The sequence below is a fragment of the Rosa chinensis genome, chromosome 4, assembly GCF_002994745.2.
Source record: "Rosa chinensis cultivar Old Blush chromosome 4, RchiOBHm-V2, whole genome shotgun sequence".
In the NCBI taxonomy this organism is placed as follows: Eukaryota; Viridiplantae; Streptophyta; class Magnoliopsida; order Rosales; family Rosaceae; genus Rosa; species Rosa chinensis.
The window spans coordinates 25,029,975-25,041,419 of NC_037091.1; positions in this window are offsets into that span (position 1 = coordinate 25,029,975).

Consider the following 11,445-nt stretch of genomic DNA (forward strand, 5'->3'; position numbering starts at 1 on the left):
TAATGAAGTCATTTTCCAATTATTGTTTTCTCAACTAAAAACCATCACCAAAATCATACCTACTTCTTACAAACCTCAAAGCTGACCAAACCATCTTTTCTTTCCAAATTCATTTATTTTTCTTAACATTACATTGCACAACCATAGTGTTAATGTTTAAGATTGAGCGGTGGCCCAAGTCTTTGTTAACACTTGTCCAATGGGCGGACCGCTACTTGCAATGTTCTCAGAGCCTCCGCTACCTGTCAAGTGAAATACAAAGTGACGTCAGAGGGAGACCGCACTGGGCGGTCTTCTCTTCTCCGATGCCTAAGTTAGTCAATGTATTTATGTGACAGAATAACAGTAGGTAAGTAGTGAATGCGTAATTAATGAGGAGAGAGGACATAACCTTTTATAGGTGGGGAAGAGGCCGAGCTCTTCCATGTTTTCAATGTGGGACTGATATGCTTCAGTTCCCAGCTTCTGGAGCTTATGATGCTATCTTGGCGGGGCGCGTGGCAGTGATCTAGGGGTGAGCCGGGGCTCAGGTGGTAGCCCACTTGGCTGTCTTTTCGTAGGTTACACCGTTGGCGATAGTTGGTACCGCTGGCGGTATCATGAGCATGGCTCATTATAGCTAATTATGCTTGCAAATGCTCATGTAAGTACAAGTCCCCAGTCAAGTAGGGCAATCTTAGTTGGGGAGTTGCCTAGCGGTTCGAAGCGTTACTTCCGCTAGACTTGCTAAAGCAGAATTAGCGTCAATGTGTTGTCAACTATGGACTTACTGAGTAAACGCTTTGTACCCTTTCAGGTGGGCCCTTACTAGGCCCCCAGGGAGTCCCCCACTCCCCGGCTAAGATAGACCTCCGTTTGATAGGTATATTGTTTGTTGAGGGGAGCTGCGCTAAGCAGAGGGTGTTGGGTAGCGAGCCCAATCTTTGGTACCCGAGTGGCGGGGGTCAACGTGCCTGATCAGGGCGGTCATAGAGTGTTGACATGTCCCCTTGTCCCTGAGGAACGTAGCCTGACTGTAACGCCGCATGGCAGTTGTCGTCAGGACGAGGCGTTGCCTCAGGAATCGCCGCTGGCGGAAATCCCTCCACTGATAGTAAGCGGCAAACGGTGTCGCGGGGACCTGCTTGGTGGTAGACCAGTGAACGGTGCTGCACTCAGCGAAAACTGCCTTGCTTGCAAGGTGGAGGGTGAGGTTTCACTAGTGGTGTGATGCTTAGTGGAGATAGTTTGCCAGATGGAGAGAAGTTCCACTAGCGGTGTGGCGCTTAGCGGGGACCTTCGGTTGCGAGGTGAAGGGAGAAGTTCCGCTAGCAGTGTGGCGCTTAGCGAAAACTTGCGCTTGCAAGATGAAGGGAGAAGTTCCGCTAGCGGTGTGGCGCTTAGTGGAGACTTCCGCTTGCAAGATGAAGGGAGAAGTTCCTCTAGCGGTGTATTGCTTAACGGAGACTTCCGCTTGCAAGATGAAGGGAGAAGTTCTTAGCGGAGTCCTTCGAGGATTGGTTATCCTTGATGGTTACTTCGGCGAGACGCTTCGTTTGACAGCGTCCGACACGTGCCCAACATGTATTGGGATAGCGTGTGGAATAACGTCCCCGCAGCACGCCCGCGTCTTCGCCATTAATGCGAGTAATTATTGATTTTGTAACGAAGGCGACGCCTCGGTTAATCCGGAGAGTATGTGCGATCGTGGGGCACTTGTACGACTGTCGTACGATGTCGTTTTTTAACGGACGGCCTAGATTGGTTTGATGTTGACATAAAAGAGAGGGAAACCACAGTGGTTTTGACATCTTCTTCACTTCAAACTCTGAGTCGTCATGTTCAAGCTTTGTTTTAGAGAGCCGAGAAGAAGGTTATGCAATTTCCTGAAGTTATTGATCTTTGGAGGACGAAGACCTCTTGAAGCGGAGTTGAGCACCCTTAAGCGCACCAGAGTTCCCATCTTTGAGGTTGGTAACCTGAATCTCATCCCTGCTTTATTTGGTTTTTGTTTGTTTGTTTCTGCCAGTTTCTGTTTTTTTGGTATTTGGAGCGGGTTCTGTTATTCCCCAATGTGCTTGAGGGTCTAGGATGGGTGTAATTGTTTGACAGGGGGTTGGGGTTTATGGATTAGCAAAACTGTCAAATCTGTGTTTCGGATATATATGCGCTGTGTTCTTGTTTCGGCACTTTTTGAGTTTTCTGGGTGTTCTTGATGTTCTTGGCTAAAATCTGACAGAGGGATAGTTTAGATCGGTTTTAGAACTAACTGACTTGGGTTTTAGGGTTTGTGATGGCTAGCATCGTAGAGATCTCAAGCAGTGAGGATTCCGGGTCTAACGTGTCGCTCAGCGTGGCGGATATGATGTTTATTGACTCGTTGCGTCCGTCTGCCCCTACAGGAACCTCACTGTCCGAACCGCTACAGACCATACCTTGGGAAGTTGCAATGGGTCGTGCCGGTCGTCTAGAAAGTTCTATGGCAAGGGAGGACATTGCCGCCAGCAAAAGGTGTGAGGAGAGGCTAGCGAGCAATAGCGCCACTAGCGGTTCTGCTGCCGGGGGTGAGGTTGGCGGCGAAGAAATAGAGTCTTCCAGGTTTTAAGTGACGGTACCGCAGTTGATGAGGTGGGTGGCCCGATAACTGTGGCCGCCGTCAACCTTCTGAAGCGGGTGTTCCGCCTGCCCGAAGTGGTGAAGTTGCGTCCGCCAACCGCTGATGAGAAGGCTTCCATTCTGCCGGCGGGGTACGCTGCCGTTCACGAGGCCATCTTCCGCCAAGGTGTCACCTTTCCGTTACTTCCCAATCTCCAGATCTTGGTGTGCGAGTTTGGCCTCACCTTTGAGCAGATTTGCCCAACATGTGGCGGTTGCTGATGGCATTGAACTCACTCTGGCGCCTATCGGGATGTGAAGGGCCTACCGTGGCTGAAGTACTTCACTTCTACAAGCTGGTGTATGTGAAACGCCAAGGTTGCAGCGGGCAAGTGAATGAGCCGCGGCCAGGGGGCTCCGAAGCTAATCGAATCTGAAGGATTCCATGTCCCCCTGGAGGGGAACCTTTTGTATTGCTACCTCGGGGTGGGAATATCAAGCGGGGACAAACGAGGGGGCGTCGACATTTAGGATTAAGTCGGAGTTCCAACCGATCTGAGGTTCTTGCTGGACTCCGCTGCACAAAGTTGGTGGTTTTGTTTGTACGATAACTCCTCCATTTTGTTCTAACAAGTACTTCGTTTTTTTTTTTTTTTGTAGCGGGCTTGCGTTATAACCTGACGCGCGAGGAAGAGTGTCGCCTGGCAAGGATTAGAGGTTGTTGGTAGAATCGTAACCTGTTTGACCTCCGTCTTCTCACCTGTTGGGAGCTGTTGGTCGATCAACAGTTGACTCGTGCTCTTGGTAAGTAACTTCCGTTGTTCTGTGCCCTAGTTCAGTTTGTATCAGGCTAACTTGTTGCCTTTCATGTAGATTCTCTGTCGGGTAACAAAGCGATCTGCGATGAGTTTGCCAAAGCCATGGACCACGCAGAGATGAACAATTTTTTGGAGAGTATGTACGCCGCTGGGCTGGAGCCCAGCAAACCGTCGTTGACCCTCAGACACTGGTGGTGAGCCAGTATGAGACTCCTGTGGTGCTACCGATGTCACATAACTCGCATCTCGGCGCCGATGGCTCGCCCGTGGTTCAGCCAGGTACAGACGGAGATCACGGTGCTGCCGGCGGGAGAAGGGTACAGGCTGCTCCCTAGAAGGTGAGGGAGAAAGCGCCCGCCAACCGCCGTGGGCCCCAGAGGGACAGAGTGGTAGCGAAGAGGGAACCCGTTACCGCTGCGGTCTTAGAGCTGCAGGTGTCCTCGAGGCCTGTCGCCGCCGGTGTAGCACCGGGGGTTCTGCAGAGGAAGCAGCTATAGAACGACGCCGATGAAGAAGAAGAGGAAGACGACGCGGAGGCCATCGGGGCCCGCCAGCAGAAGAGGGCAAAACAGGCCCCGCCAAAGGTGACAATGGCTGCTGTCAGGGAGGTGCAGGCGAGCGGTCTAGACTCCTTCGCGTCCTATGCGGAGTTTCTGACTGACTCTGAGCGGGAGTTCCTGTTCCACCACTGCGAAAGGCTCGGGTTCGGCGGGCTGGATGGGAACCGTGCGTCCGACAGCCGTCCAACAGTCGGCCTTCAGTTCGGCCTTCGGGCATCTGTCAGTGGGGCTCCATGAGTTGTTCTTGGCGGTATCACGCCAACCTCAAGTTGAGCGGCAACTGAAGGAGGAAATTGAAGGTCTCTAGAGGGAGCTGAAGGAGACCAAGGACAAGCTAGCGGATGTTGAGCGGCACCTGGCCAAGGCAGAATGCGACGCTATGGATGCCCACGCCAAGCTGAATGTCGCCATTGAGCGGGACCTCGAGCGAAACGACCACGTCTCCAAACTAGAGCAGGATATAGCCCTGCTGAAGGATCAAGTGGCGGCTAAGGCTAAAAAGGTTGAGATCCTTCAGCGGGACTCTACCGCCAAATCTGCAGAGATGAAGAGGCTGGAGGGCGAGGTTGCCTGACTGGAAGCTGAGAAGAGCAGCTCTGAGGCTGCCGCCGTGGCTGAGTTTAAACAATCTGCAGAGTATAAGCGAGCCATGATGAAGGCGGCGAAGGCTGGTGCTGCCGCCAACTTGGACATGCTAAAGCAGAAGGGCGCCATCAACTGCGTGAAAGAGTTCCAACCTGCCGGGTCATCTGGTTAGCGGGAGCCTACGAGTAGTGTGGTTCCTACGCCATGGAATAGTGTACCGTGTTGAAACAACAAACTCGGTAAACTTTTGCAAGCTCGTGTGAGTAAACCCTAATAACCACAAAATACCTTTCCGACTCAAGGACAACAAATCAACACAATAATTATTTTTCAAAAGCAAAATCCTTTTCTTTTTAAGGTAAACACAAGTCACCACCGTGACAAATCAAATCATATGAAAACTCAACAACAAACCAAAGAAATCACTCATTTCCTCTCGACAGGAATCATTTATCACCACAACGACGTGATAAAACATTTCTCGACTCACTACGAGTCTCAACCACAACTGCACTCACATCATTAAAGTAAATAAAACCAGTAATCCCTGCTTAGAAAATTAGTTCAGGAGATCACTAAAAGTACACAATCCAAGATTATAGTAATCCCTGCATATAGTTTAGTTAAGAAGATTACATTAAAACCAATCAATAAAAATTATAATAATCCATGCATATAGTTTCGTTCAGGAGATTATATTAAACCAATCAATTCAGAAAATAGTAATCTCTGCATATAATTTAGTTCAGAAGATTACTAAAGAAAATAGCAATTCAATAATAGAAATAAACTAGAATACAATACACCATCAACCATTGATAACACCAATCACTCAACAGCCACAATCCACATCATTCACACACAATCATCATGCAAATCATTTCACATATCATCACCACACTGGTCATCACAAAAGATTGTTTCCTCAACTCAAACAACTTCAAAACAATAATGAAGTCATTTTCCAATTATTGTTTTCTCAACTAAAAACCATCACCAAAATCATACCTACTTCTTACAAACCTCAAAGCCGACCAAACCATCTTTTCTTTCCAAATTCATTTATTTTTCTTAACATTACATTGCACAACCATAGTGTTAATGTTTAAGATTGAGTGGTGGCCCAAGTCTTTATTAACACTGGTTTGATGGGCGGACCACTACTTACAATGTTCTCAGAGCCTCCGCTACCTGTCAAGTGAAATTCAAAGCGGCGTCAGAGGGAGACCACTCTGGGCGGTCTTCTCTTCTCCGATGCCTAAGTTAGTCAATGTATTTATGTGACAGAATAACAGTAGGTAAGTTGTGAATGCGTAATTAATGAGGAGAAAGGACATAACCTTTTATAGGTGGGGAAGAGCTTAGTCTCTTCCATGTTTTCGATGTGGGACTGATATGCTTCAGTTCCCAGCTTCTGGAGCTTCTAATGCTATCTTGGCGCAGCGCGTGGTGGTGCGTCAACGGTGATCTGGGGGTGAGCCGGGGCTCAGGCGGTAGCCCACTTGGCTGTGTTTCTGTAGGTCACACGGTTGGCGGTAGTTGGTACCGTTGGCAGTATTATGAGTGTGGCTCATTATAGCTAATTATGCTTACAAATGCTCATGTAAGTATACATAGTGAACTAAACACACAATTCCACCAATATATATATTTTTCACGTAGATACAGACAGACACACACACACACTTACACAGTCATCCACTCAGGGACGCCACTAATACCAACTATAGTTCACAATAGCACAAACTCTATTGAGATACTCATTTTTATACTTAAAATCTCATTTTGCATACCTGTGAACCACAGTCCTATGAACTGTAGTCGATCGAGTTCATATTATTTAAAACAAATATTCATTTCTAAAAACGATTTACAATTATCAATTAATTCCGAACAATAAGTAAATTTATTCGTAAATCGTTCGTAAATGAACCACGTGAGATTTACTCACCTCTAAATCCTACTGTGTCTTCTCTTACAACAATAATGTATTGAATACACTCATTCAGTCACCTAGGTACAGTACGATCTTAACTTAGTACGCGAATCGAAAACGGTTATATTTCGAACTTCCATTTGCCCTAAAATCTCAAAAGTAATGTCAATTGAGGTGAAACTTCATTCGAGACCACCCGAGGTCTCCGGAATACTTATACAATCAATATATCAAAATTACAAGTTGATTGGACGGCCGAATCCTCACGGATAGTTAACCAATCAAACCGAAAATCCTAAAACGCTAAAAATCATAACTTGCTCATCCGATTTCCAAAAATTAAGTGTTGTATATCGAAATGATCGTATCGATGTGTAGATTAAAAATAGGAACATAAACTGTTCCTGGGATGGCCGGAAGTGGCCAGAAACCACGGCCATAGACGGCGCCGCCGCCGTCAAACTTAAAATTTGGCCACACTTCCTTAACCAAAAATCTTCTTCTCAATATGTACAACAACTTTCCCAACTATCATAAAGTTTAAATCAAAGCCAATTGATCGAATTTTACCTTGGAACAAAAGGGGCCGATTAAGCCCTAGAAGTTCAATCCTTCGATTCGAGCTCCACACGTGAAATCTTTGCAAGCCACCTTGGGAGAAACCTTCCTCAACCTCTGGGCTACAAAACCCCTCAAGAAACACCGGCTATGGTGGCCAGAGGAGGGAGAATTGATGGAGGCAATTTGCAACTCCACTGTGGAGGTTCCCGGCCTTGCTGCTCCGTCTACGGCTTGTCTCGTGCTCGATTACCACCACAGAAGTCAAGAGGAGGATGAGGCGAAGCTATTACAAGTCGTCTCGTGGCCAACGGTGGCCGAACGATTGAGAAATCGGCCGACGAAAGGAAGAGGGCGAAACCGTGGTCGGGAGAGAGGAGAGAGAAAGAGTTTCCGTTTTTGGAAACTTTGAGATTTTCTGATTTTTTTTTTTCTGATTTTTCCTATTTAACCAAAATAGAAACTTTTTCCGAAGGCCATAACTCGTTCATACGAACTCCGATTTTTGCGTTCCGTATGTCCACGAACTCATATCGACGAGCTCTACAACTTTCGTGAGGGAAGTTTTCACAGAATCGAAACGTACAAAAAGTCAACTCTTGAGACAAAGCATTTCGAGCGAATAATTGTTTGAAATACTTTCTGTTCCATCCTCGAACCACGAAATCGCACTAACGAACACTTTATTAATTCCCGAAAACCATTAGGAATTAACAATGAATTTTTGGGGTATTACATAAACATTCACTAACTGCTTCGTGAAGAGCAATAATTTCTGCATGGTTCGAAGACATAACTACAATGGTATGTTTTGTAGACTTCTCAGATATCGCAGTCTTACCCATGGTAAACACATAACCAATTTGATAACGACCTTTGTGTGGGTGAGAGAGATACCCAACGTTAACAAAACTTTCCAAAACACTAATATCGTTTTGGGATGGGGATAGAGGATGCAGGCCAGTGTTGGCGGCTTTCCTGGTGTGTGATGGGTCCGAATCCCATCATCTTCTGTAGGGAGAGAACAAGCCCATATTAATCGTACATCTCAAGTATCGAAAGATATCTTTTGGTGCAAAGCTATATATAGCTAACAAGTTCACTACAAATGAGATGTCCGGCCTTGTGCATTGGGGAGGATACAATAATGCACCTATTATACTTAAGGAGAGTACTTCTACCTCTAGCATATCTTCGTCATCATCCTTCGGATGAAGATGATCATTTTCAGGATCATGACTACGGATGATCATGGGGGTGCTTGAAGGCTTGAACTTGTCAAAATACCAAAGCATCTATCAACACGATGCTCAAGTTTCAAACTGAGACATAATCGTGTTCTCCCAAGATCCTTCATCTCGAACTCAGATTTCAAGTATTCAGCGGTTTCCCTTAACTATTTAAGGGCTTCCAATGAAGATCATGTCCAACATGAACCGCGATAGAATCCGAAACTTATCTTAGAGACGCGAGGGCATTCACATATCCCTTCCCAATCAAGTAGTCACTTTAGTGAGCGTTTCAACCTTATTGCAAACGCGCTCTGTGGTCTAGAGCTACTTGACTTGGATAAATGAAGTTCACCATGAATCTTCATGTATATTCCGTATCTAGATCCCTATAGAGATACGTAGTGACCACATTCGTAAGCTGCATGTTCAGTTATTTGAAAACTACCAAACTGACAGGGTAGTGCAGTTCACTGACATCCATTACGAGAGAATATGTCTCATCGTAGTCGATTCCAGGGCGTTTTGTGAGAAGCCTTATGCCATAAGGCGAGATTACCATCTCGTTTTCTCATTATGCTTTCTAATGAAGACCCATTAGTCAACAGGTTTTATGTAGGAGGTGTTTGCATCAGTGGCTCGAAAAACTTTCCTCTTCGTTAGAGATGCTATGCTGAAAATAGCACGCAATTTAAAGGGAAATTTTTTCAAACAGTACTTGAACTAAAGGACACTGTGAATTAACATGCCCAACTTTACACTTATTACATTTTGGTACCTGGAGTATGAAACCCAACTATATTTCAGTACATGCCGTTAACTTTTCCATAACGTCCGATGCCATTATGAAATAAACGAGGACAAAATTTTATTTTGCCTAATAACCCTATCCTTATCTGATACTTAAGAGGCAGATGGGGTCATTTTCAGTCAACACTTTTCTCTTCCCTTTCTAACACGAATGATACCGAATCTTACCTTTGTCACCCAGTCTGTGAGAAACAGAGAGTGTAGAGAATAAGGGCAGAGTGAATAGAGGAAAACTGATCCGTGTATTTGATAAAAAAGATTTTTTGCTGAAAAAATCTTTCCTTTATTGTAGAATGGCGAATTACTAGAGTTATTTTAGGTTTGATGGAGATCCACCCATATATAGAGGTATGGAAAATGTGCTTTGTTTCCTTTTGAGGGTTTTGTCTCTGTTTCTTGTGGTTTTGAGTGGCTGATGGTCCACCGAATTGATTTGTTTATGCATATAGAAGTTTGGCTTTCTAGGGTTTTGTGGTATTGTACATATACAATGGTTTTGTTGTTATCGTGTTCTAGCTTTTTAATTAAGCATCAACTCCATTTGGGGAAATAAGGTTTGAATTGAATTTGAAATTTATTGTTATTAGTGTTTCTGGTTTGGTGGGATTTTTATGGTTTTCTGATAGTTGTTGATAGCAATTTAGGGCAGTCAAAATAGGTAGGTAATGTTTGATGCAAATATTGAAGGAAACTGGAAAAGTGCTCTGTTGATGAATAAATGTTGTTTTATGATTGCAGGCATATATGGATGTGTTTACTGTCGCAATCCATCATGGAGGTAGATTCTATAGTAGAAGTGGTATGAATAGGGAGTACATAACAAGTGAATCGGTTGTGTATGTGGATGTGGTTGACCTACATAAGGTTGCCTTTACTGAGCATAATTATTGGGCTTTTGATTTGGGTTACATCCAAGGCCCAATAGTTTATTGGTTTAGAATACCTGGCTCAGAACCAGGGACTGGGTACTTGCCTATAGTGAACGATGCAGATTTAGTTGACATGTTACAGTTCATTCCAGCTGGAAGGAAGGTTTTGCATGTCTATATGGTGTGTTTAGCTCCAAGGATAAACTTCACACCATGGGAGTTGGAGCAGAACAATGGAGATCCTAACCATTTGCTGTATTTCGGTCACTTTATTGAGGACCTGCCCTTCACAGATGATGAGGAAGTAGTGGCAAACGAGGAAGAGGTCAATTTGGAAGAGGTCAAGTTAATGAGCTAAGCTCTGGTGTTGGACCTGAGCCAGATGTGGGAGGAAGCAGCCAGCCATTTGATGGGTCACGTGAGGTGCCTACAGATGGGCCAAGGAATGTGAACGAGAGTAGGCCAAGGAATGTCAACAGAGGTGGGCAAAGGATTGTGAACAGAGTTGGGCCAAGAAATGTCAATAGTGATGGGTTTAGCTTACAAAGACCAAGTGCAGGAATTCAGATTAGGGAGCCACAGCCAAGTGATGGTTAGCCAAGGCAAGCTCCTACTTCTAAGGCTACCAAGGACAAGGACAAAGGCAAGCAAAAGGTTGTTGAGCAACCAAAAAGAAAAGTGGAGAGGCCTAGGTAGGAGCTGAAGAGGACCTATAATAATAAAAGTGATGGTGAGAGTTCAAGTGCTGGAGTTGCTCAACAGTATAGTTCGGAGAGCGATGATTCAGATGATCCAGAGTATAAAGACTTTGTGGACTAAGACTATGACTTGGATGATCAGGAAGACGAGGATCTGTTTCAGAGGAATGTTGAATCTTCACTTTACGCCACGCCGACTCACCTTTCGTCATAAGGCGCGGAATTAGAAGGGGACACTAATAAGGTGCCAGAATATGAAGAAATGGGGTTCAGTGGCGAGATATCAGGTGATGGTGATGATTCTGATAGAATACAGAGTGTTCATGATACAGATGATGAGGGAGAAGATACTGGACCTTTTATGGTAAAGGGAAAGAAGAGATTCTCGGGTTGGCCAGAGTTCAATGCAAAGACAGACATGAAGAATCCCAAGGTTCAGCTTGGAATGATTTTCTCCAATTCTAATGTCTTCAAGCATGCAGTGAGGAAGCATGCAGTGTTGACCAAGAAAGAGCTTCGATTCCCAAGAAACACAAGGCATAAGGTTTTGATTAGATGCAGGACTAGCCCAGGTTGCCCTTTTTGGTTATATGCCAGCAGCCCGAATGAGAATTCTCCTACACTGCAGATTAGGACATATAGACCTACACATCAGTGTTCTTCAATTGCGAAGAGAGTCTATCATTGCCATGCCCCTTTTTTAGCAGAAGCATATAAAGACAAATTCATGGCAGATGGTAAATGGTCTAGAGAGGGTATTCAAAATCAGTTAGCAGGGATTTTGGTATGGATGTGGGATATCATATGT